The sequence below is a fragment of the Lathyrus oleraceus genome, chromosome 2, assembly GCF_024323335.1.
Source record: "Lathyrus oleraceus cultivar Zhongwan6 chromosome 2, CAAS_Psat_ZW6_1.0, whole genome shotgun sequence".
Taxonomy (NCBI): Eukaryota; Viridiplantae; Streptophyta; class Magnoliopsida; order Fabales; family Fabaceae; genus Lathyrus; species Lathyrus oleraceus.
In genome coordinates this window covers 307,314,742-307,331,598 of record NC_066580.1, presented here as the reverse complement: position 1 = coordinate 307,331,598, position 16,857 = coordinate 307,314,742, and positions in this window count along the sequence as shown.

Sequence of the window (16,857 nt, the reverse complement as noted above, 5' to 3'; positions counted from 1 at the left end):
CCCACTTCCACTCTGGAATAGCCAACGGTTGCATTAGCCCAGACGGCTTCTGATGCTCAATCTTTGACTTCTGACAAGTCAAACAAGAATAAACAAAACTCGCAATTTCTCTTTTCATTCCCGGCCACCAAAATAACTTTTTCAAATCATGATACATCTTCGTAGCTCCAGGATGAATACTCAGGCCACTACGATGTCCTTCCTCAAGAATACTCTTCTTAAGTTCGGTAACATCCGGAATACACACCCGATTCCCAAATTTCAAAATACCATTCTCATCAACTCTGAATTCACCACCTTGACCTTGATTCACTGAAGTCAACTTATCAACCAAAAGCACATCGGATTTCTGACCCTCTCTGATCTCATTCAGAATACTACTCGTTAACTTCAACATTCCCAATTTAACACTATTGTGAGTACTCTCACACACCAAACTCAAGTCTCTAAACTGCTCAATTAAATCCAATTCTTTAACCATTAACATAGACATATGCAATGATTTCCGACTCAATGCATCAGCCACTACGTTTGCTTTACCCGGATGGTAATTCAAACCAAAGTCATAATCCTTCAGAAACTCTAACCATCTCCTCTGTCTCATATTCAGCTCTTTCTGATCAAACAAATACTTTAAACTCTTATGGTCACTGAAAACCTCAAATCTTGATCCATACAAGTAATGCCTCCATAACTTCAGAACAAATACCACAGCTGCCAACTCTAAATCGTGTGTCGGATAGTTCCTCTCATGAACCCTCAGTTGTCTCGAAGCATAAGCTATAACCTGCTTATTCTGCATCAACACACCACCCAAACCCAACAATGAAGCATCACAGTAAACCTCAAATGGTTCCGACGGACTCGGTAATATCAGAATAGGAGCAGTAGTTAACCTTCTCTTTAACTCTTGGAAACCTTCTTCACACTTTGAGTCCCAAACAAACGCTTGCCCCTTTCTGGTCAACATCGTCAACGGTAACGCCAACTTAGAAAATCCCTCAATGAACTTCCTATAATAACCAGCCAATCCAAGGAAACTTCGAATCTCAGCAACAGACTTCGGAGCTTCCCGCTTAGACACCGCTTCTATCTTAGAAGGATCAACAGCAACACCACCTCTTGAAATTACATGACCAAGAAAACTAACCTCCTCTAACCAAAATTCACACTTGGATAGTTTAGCAAATAACTTCTTTTCTCGGAGAACTTCTAAAACCACTTTCAAATGTTCAGCATGCTCTTCTTCAGATTTCGAATACACCAAAATGTCATCAATAAACACCACAACAAACTTGTCTAGGTACGGATGGAAAATCCTATTCATATACTCCATGAATACTCCAGGCGCATTAGTCACACCAAAAGGCATTACAGAATACTCATAATGTCCATACCTTGTTCTGAAAGCAGTCTTCTGAATATCCTCAGTTTTCACACGTATCTGATGATACCCAGATCTCAAATCTATCTTGCTGAACACACTCGCACCAACCAATTGATCCATCAAATCATCAATCCTCGGCAAAGGATACCGATTCTTGATCGTCACTTTATTCAGTTGCCTGTAGTCCACACACAACCTCATAGTACCTTCTTTCTTCTTAACCAATAACACTGGTGCACCCCACGGTGACACACTCGGACGAATAAATTTCTTATCCAACAGATCTCCCAGCTGACTCTTCAATTCAGCTAACTCAACAGCAGACATATGGTACGGAGCCATCGATATCGGTCTAGTACCAGGTACCAAATCAATTGAGAATTCAACTTCACGCTCTGGCGGCAATTCATTCACTTCTTCAGGAAACACATCAGGAAAATCACACACCACGGCTAGATCGCCAATCACCAGTTTATCTTTAGCCTCCAAAGTCGCTAACAGCATAAACAACTCTGCCCCATCTGCTACTGCCTCATTCACCTGCCTCGCTGATAGAAGCAAACTCTTTCCTTCCTCAATCTCAGGAAAAATCACAGTCTTATCAAAACAGTTGATAGAAACTCGGTTAAACACCAACCAGTTCATACCCAAGATAACATCAATCTGCACTAATGGAAGACACACAAGGTCTATCCCAAAGTCTCTACCAAAAATACTCAAAGGACAATTCAAACAAACTGAAGTAGTAGTCACTGAACCCTTCGCAGGAGTATCAATCACCATACTTCCATGCATCTCAGATATCTCTAACTTAAGTTTCACAGCACAGTCCAAAGATATAAAGGAATGAGTAGCACCGGTGTCAATAATAGCTACAAGAGGAAAGCCATTAATATAACACGTACCTCGGATCAAACGATCGTCTGCAAAAGTCTCAGAACCCGATAAAGCAAAGACCTTGCCTCCCGACTGGTTCTCTTTCTTCGGCTTAGGACACTGTGGACTGATATGACCCACCTCTCCACAGTTGAAGCAAGTCAGAGTCTTCAACCGGCACTCTGCAGCCAAATGACCACCTTTACCACACTTGAAACACTTCTTCTCAGCACTGGTACACTCGTGGAAACGATGTCCCGCCTGACCACATCTGTAACACTTAGCAGGAGCACTAGAGTCTCCCCCACTAGGCCTCTTCATCCCACTCTGTCTCTGGAAACCTTTGCCAGCTGCATACGGTTTCCCACGATCATTCTGATTCTTGCCTTTCCTATCAACCCTCTGCTGATAGCTTTCCGTTCTGGCCTTGGTATCCTGTTCAAAAATCCTGCAACAGTCAACCAGATCAGAAAACACTCTAATCCGCTGATACCCAATAGCCTGCTTGATCTCAGGACGTAACCCGTTCTCAAACTTCACACATTTTGAAAATTCTCCAGCAGCCTCATTATAGGGAGTGTAATACTTTGACAGCTCTGTGAACTTAGCAGCATACTCAGTAACAGACCTGTTACCCTGCTTCAATTCCAAGAACTCTATCTCTTTCTTTCCTCTAACATCCTCTGGAAAATACTTCCTCAGGAATCTCTCTCTGAACACAGCCCAAGTGATCTTAGCATTCCCAGCAGATTCCAACTCAGTGCGGGTAGCAACCCACCAATCATCTGCTTCTTCTGACAGCATATGCGTACCGAACCTGACCTTCTGGTTATCGGCACACTCAGTCACTCGGAAGATTCTCTCTATCTCCTTCAACCACTTCTGAGCGCCATCTGGATCGTATGCTCCCTTGAACATTGGAGGATTGTTCTTCTGGAACTCACTCAGTTGACGAGCAGCTCCCATTCCCGCAACATTCGGATTCCCTCCAAGTACTCCAGCTAGCATACCCAGAGCCTCAGCAATCGCAGCATCGTCTCTACCTCTTCCCGCCATCTCTATTCTGAAAACCCAACAAGCTAAAACAATAAGTACTGATAGGGTTACACAACACCTATCCCGTACAGGGGAAACAGAATAATTACGACTCGACTCGACCGACCAGGCTCTGATACCACTAATGTAACACCCTTCTAAAATACCCCAAATATTTAATTAAAATAACAACATATAAATCAGAGTAATCATGCAATTAAGGGTGTCACACATTTATTTCGCACCATTCGTCATACTATTTAGTCATGCTCGTTATTTAACTCAAAACATAAAGTATTGCACAATACGCAGCGGATAGAGATCAAATCGATCATTCAAAACATGTAACATACTACATGTAAACTGGTTCAACAAACATCAACAACACAATTAAAATGTTCCCTCCCGATGTTACATCTATCAGAGCATGACCCACTAAGGAGACTACACTAGACTCCAAGCATTAGCTTCTACTCAATCACTGCTCGCTACCTGAAAAATAGTCGTAAGGGTGAGTTCCTCAATCGATATAATAAGCATTATAGAATATAATGTCATGTTAAGTAATTTAACACGTTAATCACCCTAATCGTATCACACATTCAGTAACGGCACATCAACTCAAATATCATACTCAATATCAACACAATTCATACTCATGCTCAATGCCAACACAACACACGTATAACATTGGAATACATCCATTCATATTATACACTACACATATATTATGCAATGAGACTCCATGCATGCGGTACCGACTATTCGTGAACATATAGTCCAACTTCACCGACCAAATCCAGGTACGGCTACCAAGCTCACCAGTCCCACTCATTTGAGACCTAGTGACTCACATCACTAATTCCTCACCATGGGAATTAGCTACCACCCCAAGGGCCATGCTATGCACGCTAATTCACCTAGCATGCAAACATCAAAAACAGTCCAAATGACTCACATCACTAATTCCTCACCATGGGAATTAGCTACCACCATAAGGCCACATTATGCACGCTAATCACCTAGCAATGCAACATCACAACAATAATCCACAATGGACCGATGCTCACTCTCTAAGCCATAAAACAGTCCATTCACAACACATGCATAACATACACATTCACAACGTTATGCATACCATCATACAGTATCAACACATGTATCAACACATCATATCATGTCAAATAATTAAACATAGTATTAGCACACTCTACTAATACCTATACTGCTCAAAACAGCGGGAAAATAATCCCTACTATATCACACACCGATATAGGCAACCATCAATTAGGCACACAACATTTTAATTAACAATTTTTCCACTCTGCAACAGTGTTAACCGGTTAACGCCCTGGGTTAACCGGTTAACGCAGCACAAACACGCTTCCTGCCCAAAACTTAACAGTGTTAACCGGTTAACGCCCTGGGTTAACCGGTTAACGCAGACAGAACAGCAATATCTCAGCAATCACAACAGTGTTAACCGGTTAACACCCTGAGTTAACCGGTTAACGCAGACAAAACAGCAATTGTTCAAAATACATAACAGTGTTAACCGGTTAACACCCTGGGTTAACCGGTTAACGCAAGACAGAAGCTGTTCCTGCGCTAACACAAGGCAGAATGCAGAATTCTCCGCATTTTCCGCCGTTGGAGGACTTCCGGACCTCCGATTCCAATTCCGTAAAAAGCTATACGTTCAGAAATTCACAACTAACCCAAACACAGATTCAATTACAGCCTAAACACAGTTTATCCAACATAATTTTCCAGCATTCATAATCCCAATTAGGGCCAATTCAACGGCTTATCACTACCCATTACATGCTAACCCATAATACCCATTAAACGACGATAAACCCCCCTTACCTGAGTTAATCCGGCAAATCTCTAAGCTCCAAGCTTTTCTCTTCTCCAACCTTTGCCCTTGCTCTTCCTCTTTGCCCTTTCTCCACTTTCCACTTTTCAGCCGCTTCTCTGTTTCACGTAACACTCTTTTTACCAAATGGGATTCTTTTTCCTTACTTCACACTTATATATTTTCCAATAATTATTATTCCAAAATAATAATAATAATAATCCAATAATTCCAATTATTTAACTAAATTAATAAATATAATATTAATTTAAATCAAATAATTATCTTATTTTTTTATTGGGGTGTTACAGTTAGGGCTTTATTCAAGTAAGTGGTGTTTTACATGTATTCATGTTAGAAGGAAACAAAGTAAGGAAATTATGGAATGTTACAAGCATCATAAGAAAGGACACTATCAAAATTAATGTCCCGAATGAGGGAAAAACGCCAATTATGCTAAATTTTTATAGGTATCTTGAAGTTTATTCTTGGGGGTGAACATATGTTAATTAGGTAAGTTATCATAGCAATAACTTTACCCCATGAGATAATTGGTAACCCAACTCTCACCAACATGCAAAATACTCTGTCTAAAATGGTTTTAGTCACGTGTTCTGATAGGCCATTTTATTGTGTGCCAGCAACGGTTCTATGCCTTTTGATACACTATTTTCTGTAAAACTCATTAAATTGCTATGAAACACACTTTTGGCCTTTTTCGTTTCTCAGTACATTATGTTTAGTTCCAATTCATCTATTATAAAAGTATATCATTCATTAAACATTTCAAAGGTGTCACTTGTACTTTTCAAAATGTAGACACATTCTCTTATAAGAAATTCTCAATAATATAGAGGAAATAGAATCCACCCCGTGAGTTTCCACTCTTGTAGGACCTCATGGATTTAAGTGAACATACTCAAAAGGTCTAATAGAATTATGTACATTGCTCTTAAAATTCAGCATGTGTTGTTTGCATAGTATTTAATTATCACAAAATTTTAATTTATTCAATTTATCACTTCCGAGAAATCCTTGTTTAGCAAGTTCAGCTAACATTTTTCATTGAAATACCCTGATCTCAAATTTCATAGCTTAGTTTTGTCATGAAAGTCTTGCTTAGCTAATGTTACATGACCAATAACAATGAAACCATCTAGTATATACAACCGACATATTGTGTGATTTGAATCAAGTATAACACATGATTCAAATTAAATATCAAATCATCAAAATTCAAATGTTCTAACTTTTGATTCAAGCTACTCATGTGGAAATGAAAAAACAATAACTTTCATACGCTCAAAAAGGAAATAGCTAACAAGGATCAAATGAATATAGTTAGAAATGCAAAGGGTTTTCAATGGTACAATTAAGTAGAGGAAACGATTATAATAAAATGGAAAGAAATATCACAATCACACATAGGAATGCAAATAGCATACAAATTACAAATACATAATGAAATAATAATCGAATTGTAAAAAAATAAAAACATAATAGATACTTAAAGCACGTAAATGATACCAAGTGATACTATGTGCTTTTAGTTCCCCCCTTTTTGATGTTTGGCAAAATTATGAGATTAATGTTGATGAAATAACCAAAAAAAATTTTGGAATTTGATGAAACATCAGTAAATCTGATGGCTATCATACAATACTTGTTGATGAAATGTACATTTCATCTCCCAAAATGAATGGATGGTTTTGATTTGATGAAATTCCTCCCATGATCAATTTGTGTTTCTATCTATCCCTCCCTCTTCATCTTCATCCCTATTCTTCCCCATTCTATCTTTTGACCAATGAAATATCTAAATATCTAAAGGCTAATTGGTTCAGCAATGACCTTGTGTCAGATGAATCAATACAAGTATGATTGAGATATGTCCCTCCCTCTTGATCTTTTCTTTTAGTGCATGGTATGTTTTAGGAGTTTGGTTCTTCATACCAAATCTCCAACATGCATTAACACCTATATTTTAATTTCCCGGCCTCAGATAGTTGTGACTTCTACATAAGTCCAATTACGATTGCTTAACATAGAGCTAAATTTGACCCTCAAGGCATAGCATTCTAGTAAGTGAGATTGTAAGCCTCCTATTCTTCATGGCATTGTATGGATACTTGACCTTTTTCCTTTCATGGGAGCTAGTGGCATACTTGTTGAAATGTCCAAGTTAGAGCCCTTCTCATGGAAGATGTCTTGGTTTAAGGATTCATACTTGTGAATTAATGGTTGAGTGTTCTCCAAAGAATGACTTAATCAATTAAAAATAACTACTAACACTTGACTAACTCTTTACTAACTTTTGACTAACATTTGATTAACTCTTGTTAATATTGCTTTACTTTCAAGCCATTTACTTTACGCAATTTAAATTTCAGTCATTTATCATTCATTTCCATGTACATTTCATATAACTTGTTTATGTTTATGTCATTTTCACTTTGCTCATTTGAGCCATATCTTGCGATTGTATATATTGTTTGTGTGTTTTGGTTTTGTTTGTGGTCTTAGGACCTTAATATACCTAATAACAACAAAATCCCTAAAAAAATCTGGTGGAATGTTGAACTTGATCTGAACTTTTGGACTTAGGATTAGGCAACATTCCCTGTGCAAAAAGGACTTGGCCAATGCCAACATTCTGAGACTGAGCTATTGTGAACTGAACCTTCATCTGATGCAAACCTTGGGATTTGTTTGAATTCATCTGTTACTTTGTCTTTGTGCTTAATTGTTATTTTAATCTTGTGTCTGATGCTTTGCTCTGAGTTGATCGAGGAATATTTCATCTGATACATGGGAAGACAATGAAGACTGATAGCTATTGGAGTTGCTTGCTTGGATGTGGCTATCTTTATTTGATGCCTTGATCTTCATGATGTTTGGATATTGATCATTGTTTATTGGTTATTGCTTGATTAAAAGTCCAAGGGAAAATGTGTTTCTATATGACATTATTGTCTGTTGGATTGCATCCCATTGGTGAGATCTTTTCAACTCTCAACCTTTAAATTTGTGCTTAGGATAGCCTCTTCATCTCCTCCCATTTCTTAAATTTCAAAATCTCTCCCCCTTTTTAAAAATTTCTTTGCTTGTGATTTCAAACTTAGACATGTTTTAATGATTAGAAACTTTGGCCTTATGCCATTGAATTTTTAAACTTCTTTTCTTAAATTAAATTTATAAATAAACTTAATCATATTGACTTAAAATATCAAAAGACAAAAAGAACTAATAACTTCATTCAAACTTTTGGCCCTTTGTGCCTTTCTTATTAAACTCTTGTTAAAAGCAATTCACCAACTTATTTGAAATTTTTACCACGAACTACGAGGTTTTGATCCCTCATTTTTATGTTGGTACGTAGGCATAAGTCCGAAGGTTTTGTGAAACACAAAAATATAATTAATGAATTCTTTTCTCATCCCTAGACTCTATTTTTATCAAACATCTTTTATACCAAAAACATATGCACACATAAAAAAGGGCTCCCTAGGAGTACCTAGGGAACTTTGGGTGCTAACACCTTCCCTCTGTGTAACCAACCCCTTACCTGTAATCTCTGGCATTTTATTAGTTTTGATTTGAAAACTTCTTATCTTTGGGTTTTGTTCGTACTTTTCCATTTTCCTTTCGAAACAATAAAAGCACGGTGGCGACTCTGGTTTTATTGACGTCATGTTTATCCATAACTTGATGGTCATGCATTTACCGCTACAGAAATTAAGTGGCGACTCTGCTGAGGAGTAGTCCTTAGTGGGTTTAGGCTACTTTTTTATGTGTATATATTTGTATATTTGATGTTTGTACATATTTGCTTATGTGATATAATCTGTCTGTTGTGCTTGGTGATCTCTGAGTGGTGAGATAAGTTTTAACCCGAACTTGAGTGCAATTAAGATAGGAGGATGGTATAGTCATGTTCAACTTGTATGGAGTAGTCCTTAACAAGTTGACTTGGTACCCATCTACTCAGTGGAGACCTCTTTGGAGTTACTGATGTCACACAAGTTATTTGTGGATAGGCATACTTTCTCTGATTTGGGGTCTGAGAAGCTGAGGACCGTAGAACATTTAACCCAACTTGGCCTATTTAGGACATAGTGCGGAGACTGTTCAGGTGTAGACCCGATAACAGTTGTTACGTGATACTACACTCAGACGAGTTTCTCTTGAGAATATTATGGGTTGATGAGTAAAAAATCCTAACCTATAACATCCGATAGATGGGATTAAGGCTCTGGGAACTTTTTAGAACATGGTCTACAGGTTTTTATCCTTAGTACACTCCTTTGGGATGGTTCTTAACCTGACTCCATGCTCGTGACTCACAACAAACCCTTTGATTCTCGGTTGATCCGATCAAGTCTTGTCAATATCAATGGAACTTGGGTGTTGATAAGGTGAAAACCATAAACCATCAAAATGGATGATTGATCTTGATGATGACTTGATCCATCCCTTGACCTTCGTTTGTGTTTGCATTGTGTGTGATCCCTTTGTCGCAACCTGAAAAATACAGTGCGCGAAAAAACAACCGGCGAAAGAAAATGACAGAAGAGTCGTCACCGTGCGTTATTCATCCCAAAGGAGGGAAAGGAAACGCTTGAAGTTGTAAGAACAAAAATTGTTCTACAACAGATTCCTTGATTTTGATGATAACAAAGGATGAAACCAAAAATGGCACCCTAACGAAAAGTTTCTAAGTGTGCAGGGTTCTAAAGAAAGAAGGAAGAAATCTGATGATGTCATCAGATACAAAACCAGATCAGATACAAATCATCAAATGATCAGAAGCATCTGAAGTGAAAACAAGTTCAAGAAAGTCTAACTCTGAGCAAAACAACAAGTATCAGAAGCATCTGAACAAGAAGTAGCTCTAGAAGTTCTGATTCTGAACAACGCTATCTCTAAGCTCCAGAAGTTATCTGCGCTATCTGGAGAAACTATCTGAACTCACAAGAGATTAAACGTCAGAAGCAAGATTCCAAGACTCTCCAGAAACACATATACTCTGAGCATGGAATTGCTAATCATGAAAGAGTAACGTTAAAGTCAAGTAAAGATTTGCAAATGGATTTCCTAATTAAGAAAGAGACGTTAATCTCCAATTTCAATAAAGAAGATACTACTTGTGGTAAGTAGTCATTTCAAGGAGAAAAAGTTATCCTGCAGAAGCTACTTATGTTATGGCGTAAAATCATCTTATTACTCATCAGTTTCAACTACTACCTCACTGATCTATATAAAGGATTGCAAATCAACTTTCAGTATACAACAAGAAGCCAACAAGTCAAAACTATACTGAAACATCCACGCTCAAGAAAAACACTCCTGCTCTCTAAGATCTTCACGAAGCTTTTGCTTATTACGTGAAAAACTCTTGTTCTTAATATTGTAACACTTGCTTTCTTAGAAGCACTCTAGTTTACATAAATCTTTCTTCTATTATTTGTTGATTTCCTCAAGTGACTCTGTGTAGTCTGTATACTTGAGAGGGCTAAGAGATTTTTTATCTTAGACGTTGTTTGTAATCTTTCAAGATTAGTGGATTAAGTCCTTGTTGAAGGCGAAATCACCTTGGCCGGGTGGACTGGAGTAGCTTTGTGTTATAAGCGAACCAGTATAAAATCATTGTGTGGTTTTCATTTTGAAAAGCGCTTATTTTTCAAAACAATTCAAACCCCCTTTCTTGTTTTTCTCACCTTCAATTGGTATCAGAGCTCCGGCTCTGTTATTGATTTTCTAATCAAACACTTAACCGTGTAGAGAGATCCAGTACGAGAAAAACAATGGCCCACTCAAATGAAAGAGATTCTTACAATGCTAAGCCTCCTGTTTTTGATGGAGAGAAATTTGATTACTGGAAAGATAGAATCGAAAGTTTCTTTCTGGGTTATGATGCTGACCTCTGGGACATAGTCACAGATGGATATACACCTCCAGTCTTAGAAAATGGAGCTGAAGTTCCCAGAAACAAAATGTCAGAAGATCAGAAACGTATCTTCAAAAATCATCACAAGGCCAGAACAATACTTCTAAATGCTATATCATACAACGAATATGAAAAGATCACCAACAGAGAGACAGCCAAAGATATACTTGACTCTCTGAAGATGACCCATGAAGGAAACTCCCAAGTCAAGGAGACGAAGGCTCTGGCGCTTATCCAGAAATATGAAGCCTTCAAAATGGAAGATGACGAAGCTATAGAGGCTATGTTTTCTAGATTTCAAACTCTTATTGCAGGTCTTAAAGTGCTAGACAAAGGATACACGACTGCAGATCATGTTAAGAAGATAGTCAGAAGTCTGCCAAAGAAATGGAGACCTATGGTTACTGCTCTGAAGCTGTCAAAGGATCTGAACAATATCAGCCTTGAAGAACTTGTTAGTTCTCTCAGAAGCCATGAGATAGAACTAGAGGAGGATGAGCCTCAGAAAAAGAACAAGTCCGTAGCGCTAAAGTCCAGATCTGAAAGACGGAAACCTGACAGAACCAAAGCTCTCCAGGCAGAAACTGAAGATACTGACGATTCTGAACCAGAAGACTCTGATGATGAAGAAGAGTTGTCCCTACTAACCAGAAGAGTCAAGCAACTCTGGAAAAAGAGGAACAACAACTTCAGAAGACCAAGACCCAGAGGGGATCGATCAGAGTCAACTTCAAAAGGTAAAGCTAACAAAGATATTACCTGTTATGAATGTAAAGAAACAGGTCATTACAGAAATGAATGCCCCAAGCTGAAGAAAGACAACTCTAGAAAAGAAAGCTTCAAGAAAAATACCTTCAGAACAAGGAAAGGATTAATGGCCACCTGGGATGATAGTGAATCTGGATCATCAGAATCTGACTCTGATGAACAGGCCAACGTAGCACTTATGGCTACCACATCCAGCAGCTCAGATGAAGAATCTGAAGAGGTATTTTCTGAACTTTCTCGTTCTGATTTAGAATCATGCTTGTTAGAAACTCTAAGCTCATATCAGAAATTAAAACAAAAGTTTAAAAACATCAAAGGCTGTCTTAAAGCAAAATTTGAAGAATGTAGAGAGCTTGAGATAACAATTTTATCACGAGAAGATACAATCAAATCTTTAATGTTAGAAAGAGATGAAGCAAAAACAAAAAGCTAAGAATTAGAAGAAGCATTATCTCAAGCACCACAAACTTCAAATAAAATAATTTATCAATATGAAGAAGCCTTTCAAGAATTTCTGAAAAATGGGATAGATAGGAGTATTATGGCATCCATGATTTATGGAGTAAGTCAGAACAATAAAAGGGGAATTGGGTATGATCCTAAGGAAGATAAAACTTCTACCAGTGACTAACTTAAATCTCCCTTTTCATATCATTACACACACACACAAGAACAAAAATTTAAAAATGCTAGAAAACCCAAAGTTATAAGAAACTCTGGGAAAACTAATCTGAAAGGACCCAAGAGATTCTGGGTACCGAAAGATAAGATTATCTATGTTGCAGATATCCTATGCAGCAAAGTTCAGACACCAGTCATGGTACCTGGACTCTGGATGCTCGCGACACATGACGGGAAGAAAGTCTATGTTCCAAAGTCTGGAACTTAAAGACGCTGGATTTGTAGGCTTCGGAGGAGATCAGAAAGGAAGGATCAGAGGCTCCGGAACTATTGGTAATGGTACTCTTCCCTCTATTTCTGATGTTCTTTATGTAGAAGGATTAATGCATAACTTGTTATCCATAAGTCAATTAAGTGATAACGGTTATGATGTAATCTTCAATCAAAAAACATGTAAAGCCATTAATCAGAACGATGGCTCTGTCCTTTTCACAGGCAAGAGGAAAAACAACATTTACAAAATAAATCTTTCTGATTTAAAAGATCAAAATGTTAAATGTCTAATGTCAGTTCACGAAGAGCAATGGGTATGGCATAGACGCTTGGGCCACATTAGCATGAGGAGACTTTCTCAGCTAACTAAACTCGAGTTAGTCAGAGGCCTACCTAAACTGAAGTTTTCTTCAGATGCTCTGTGTGAAGCTTGTCAGAAAGGAAAATTTTCAAAAACATCTTTTAAAAAGAAAAATGTTGTTTCTACCTCTAAGCCTCTGGAACTTCTTCACATTGACTTATTTGGTCCTGTGAAAACAGCATCAGTTAATGGAAAGAAGTATGGACTAGTCATTGTTGATGATTACAGTCGCTGGACATGGGTAAAATTCCTAAAGCACAAGAGTGAGTCTCACTCTGTATTCACCAGTTTCTGTTCCAAAGTGCAAAAAGAATTTGACTCTAAAATTATTAGAGTCAGAAGTGATCATGGTGGAGAATTTGAAAACAAAGATTTTGAAGAATTATTTGATTCAAATGGAATATCCCATGATTTCTCCTGCCCTAGAACTCCACAACAAAATGGAGTTGTAGAGAGGAAGAATAGGACACTCCAAGAGATGGCCAGAACCATGATCAATGAAACTAATGTAGCAAAGCACTTTTGGGCAGAAGCTGTAAATACAGCGTGTTACATTCAGAATAGAATCTCTATAAGACCTATTCTAGAAAAGACTCCCTATGAACTGTGTAAAGGAAGAAAACCAAACATTTCATATTTTCATCCTTTTGGATGTTCATGTTTTATATTAAATATTAAAGAACATCTGAACAAGTTTGATTCCAAAGCACAGAAAGGTATTATGTTAGGATACTCAGAACGCTCTAAAGGCTACAGAGTATACAACACAGAAACCAAAATTATGGAAGAATCAATTCATGTCAGATTTGATGATAAGCTTGACCCTGAAAAGTCAAAGCTAGTTGAAAAGTTTGCAGATTTGGAAATCACTCTTGTAGAATCTGATAAAACTCCAGAAGCAACTGTCACTCAGAACTCTGAAGAAATTAAATCTCCAGAAATCCCAAAGAAAGTCAAAAGTCGTATCAATGTATCTGAAGATTTGATTCTGGGAAACAAGGACGAACCTGTCAGAACCAGATCTACCTTCAGGACTTCTGAAGATACTACTCTGGGACTAGTGTCTCTGATTGAGCCTACGTCTTGTGATGAAGCACTTCAGGATAACGACTGGGTGGCAGCTATGCAAGAAGAATTGGATCAATTCTCAAAGAATGATGTCTGGGATCTCGTTCCTAAACCCAGAGGCACTCATGTCATTGGAACCAGATGGGTTTTCAGAAACAAGCTGAACGAGAAAGGAGAAGTTGTCAGAAACAAGGCTCGACTGGTAGCTCAAGGTTACAGTCAACAAGAAGGTATTGACTATAATGAAACCTTTGCTCCAGTCGCGAGGTTAGAATCTATTCGTCTTCTTGTATCTTTTGCTATTAATCATTCTATTAAATTATATCAAATGGATGTCAAGAGTGCATTCCTTAATGGTTATATATCAGAAGAAGTGTATGTCAACCAACCTCCAGGTTTTGAAAATTCAAATTTTCCAGAACATGTCTTTAAACTTAAGAAATCCTTATATGGACTTAAACAAGCTCCCAGAGCTTGGTATGAACGATTAAGCAATTTTCTTCTGGAACAAAATTTTATCAGAGGAAAAGTTGATTCTACACTCTTCTGTAAAAACCTTAATAATGATCTCATGATATGCCAATTTATGTTGATGATATTATTTTTGGTTCTGCTAATATCTCTGTTTGCCAAGAATTTTCTAAGTTAATGCAGGCAGAATTTGAGATGAGTTTAATGCAAGAACTAAAGTTCTTTCTGGGAATTCAAATTAATCAAACTTCAGAAGTCACGTACGTCCATCAAAGTAAATATATTAAAGACGTTCTGAAGAAGTTTGACATGACTGAATGCAACTCTGCAAAAACTCCCATGCACCCAACTTGCATTCTGGAAAAGGAAGAGGTAAGCAACAAGGTTTGTCAGAAGCTCTATCGAGGTATGATAGGCTCTCTTCTCTATCTGACTGCTACTCGTCCTGATATTCTCTTTAGTGTCTGTCTTTGTGCCAGATTCCAATCAGATCCTAGAGAATCTCATTTAACAGCAGTTAAGAGAATTCTTAAGTATCTGAAAGGAACTCCTAACCTGGGCCTGATGTATGAGAAAACATCAGAGTATAGACTCTCGGGTTATTGTGATGCAGATTATGCAGGAGATAGAATAGAACGAAAAAGCACCTCTGGAAATTGCCAGCTTCTGGGAAACAATCTGATATCCTGGGCTAGCAAAAGACAATCAACAATTGCTCTATCAACTGCAGAAGCAGAATATATCTCAGCGTCACTGTGCACAACTCAGATGCTCTGGATGAAGCATCAGTTAGAAGATTTGCAAATCTTTGAGAGTAACATTCCTATCTTTTGTGATAATACTGCTGCTATTTGTTTAAGTAAGAATCCCATTCTACATTCCAGAGCCAAACACATTGAAATAAAACATCATTTTATCAGAGACTATGTTCAGAAAGGGATAGTAACATTGAAGTTCATTGATACTGAACATCAATGGGCAGATATCTTTACTAAGCCTCTAGCTGAAGATAGATTTCTTTTTATCTTAGAACATCTGAACATTAAAAATTGCCCTGAATGAAGTGTGGCTCTGAAAAAGTAAAATGAGACTCTGATGTAAACAAATGTATTTCTGCCTCTGACTCTGATACTTCTACCAAGTTAAGAAGATATCTGAGTTAGAAATCTTCAGAAACCTATCCTTTGGTATTCCTGAAGATCAGATACATCAACACGTGGAGCACTAAGCGTCTAACCCTAGAACTTCTAGACAGCTGTCAAAAGAAATTCAAAGGTCAGAACGTTTGAAATCTCCTTGAGCAGTGTGCGTACTGTGGGATTAGACATTCATTAATTAGCTGTAATCATTTTTCCCCCCAAGCGTGCTTACTTGAGCGTTGTGCTAACGCAATTTTATGTGTCGTTTTGCATGTGTTTCACTTAGAGTATATAAACACTTTTCTCACATTTCACACACTTATCACTCTCACTCACTCTAAAACCCTAAACCCTCTCTGAAGCATTCTCTGCAAGTTCTTCATCTTCATCAATCTTCATCTTCTCCTTCACCATGGACGCTCAACAACAACAAGTCTTTAACTTCTCTCAAGAAATGGAATCTAGTTCTACTGCTCAAACCTCAAGCATTCCAACACCAACGGTTACAGGCGTCACCATAACCCCTGTTTACAAAGAACCCCATGTTCTTGACCGTGAACGCCATATTAACCTTTCAACCCTTTTGAAGGATTGGACGTGTTGTGTGAATCACTAGTTGATTTCGACAACTTGAAGAGAAATGGCGTTGATCTTACTGAAGAGCTTCGTAAACAAGGATGGGAAAAATTTCCAAAGGCTTTATGGTCCTGTTTACCCTCTTCTCATCAAGGAGTTCTGGAGGTTTGCAGATGCAGATGACCACTTCATCGTCTCATATGTTCTGGGGGTGAAGATTGTTATCACTGAAGGGTCAATAGCCTCTCTACTGAACATGGAGAGAGCTGGAGGAAAAAGGATTTACAACATCCCTCCTAGGTCAAAGCGCATTACTGAAGTAATCAACCCAACAATCTTCAAACCCAACATTGAAGGAAATCCTTCAAAGAACAAAGAGCTGCATCAGAACCTCAGAGTGTGGCTGAAGATTATTCTGGGAACTATTCACCACCGTCCAGCCTCTAACTCCTCTGACTACATCAATGCAGACCAGAA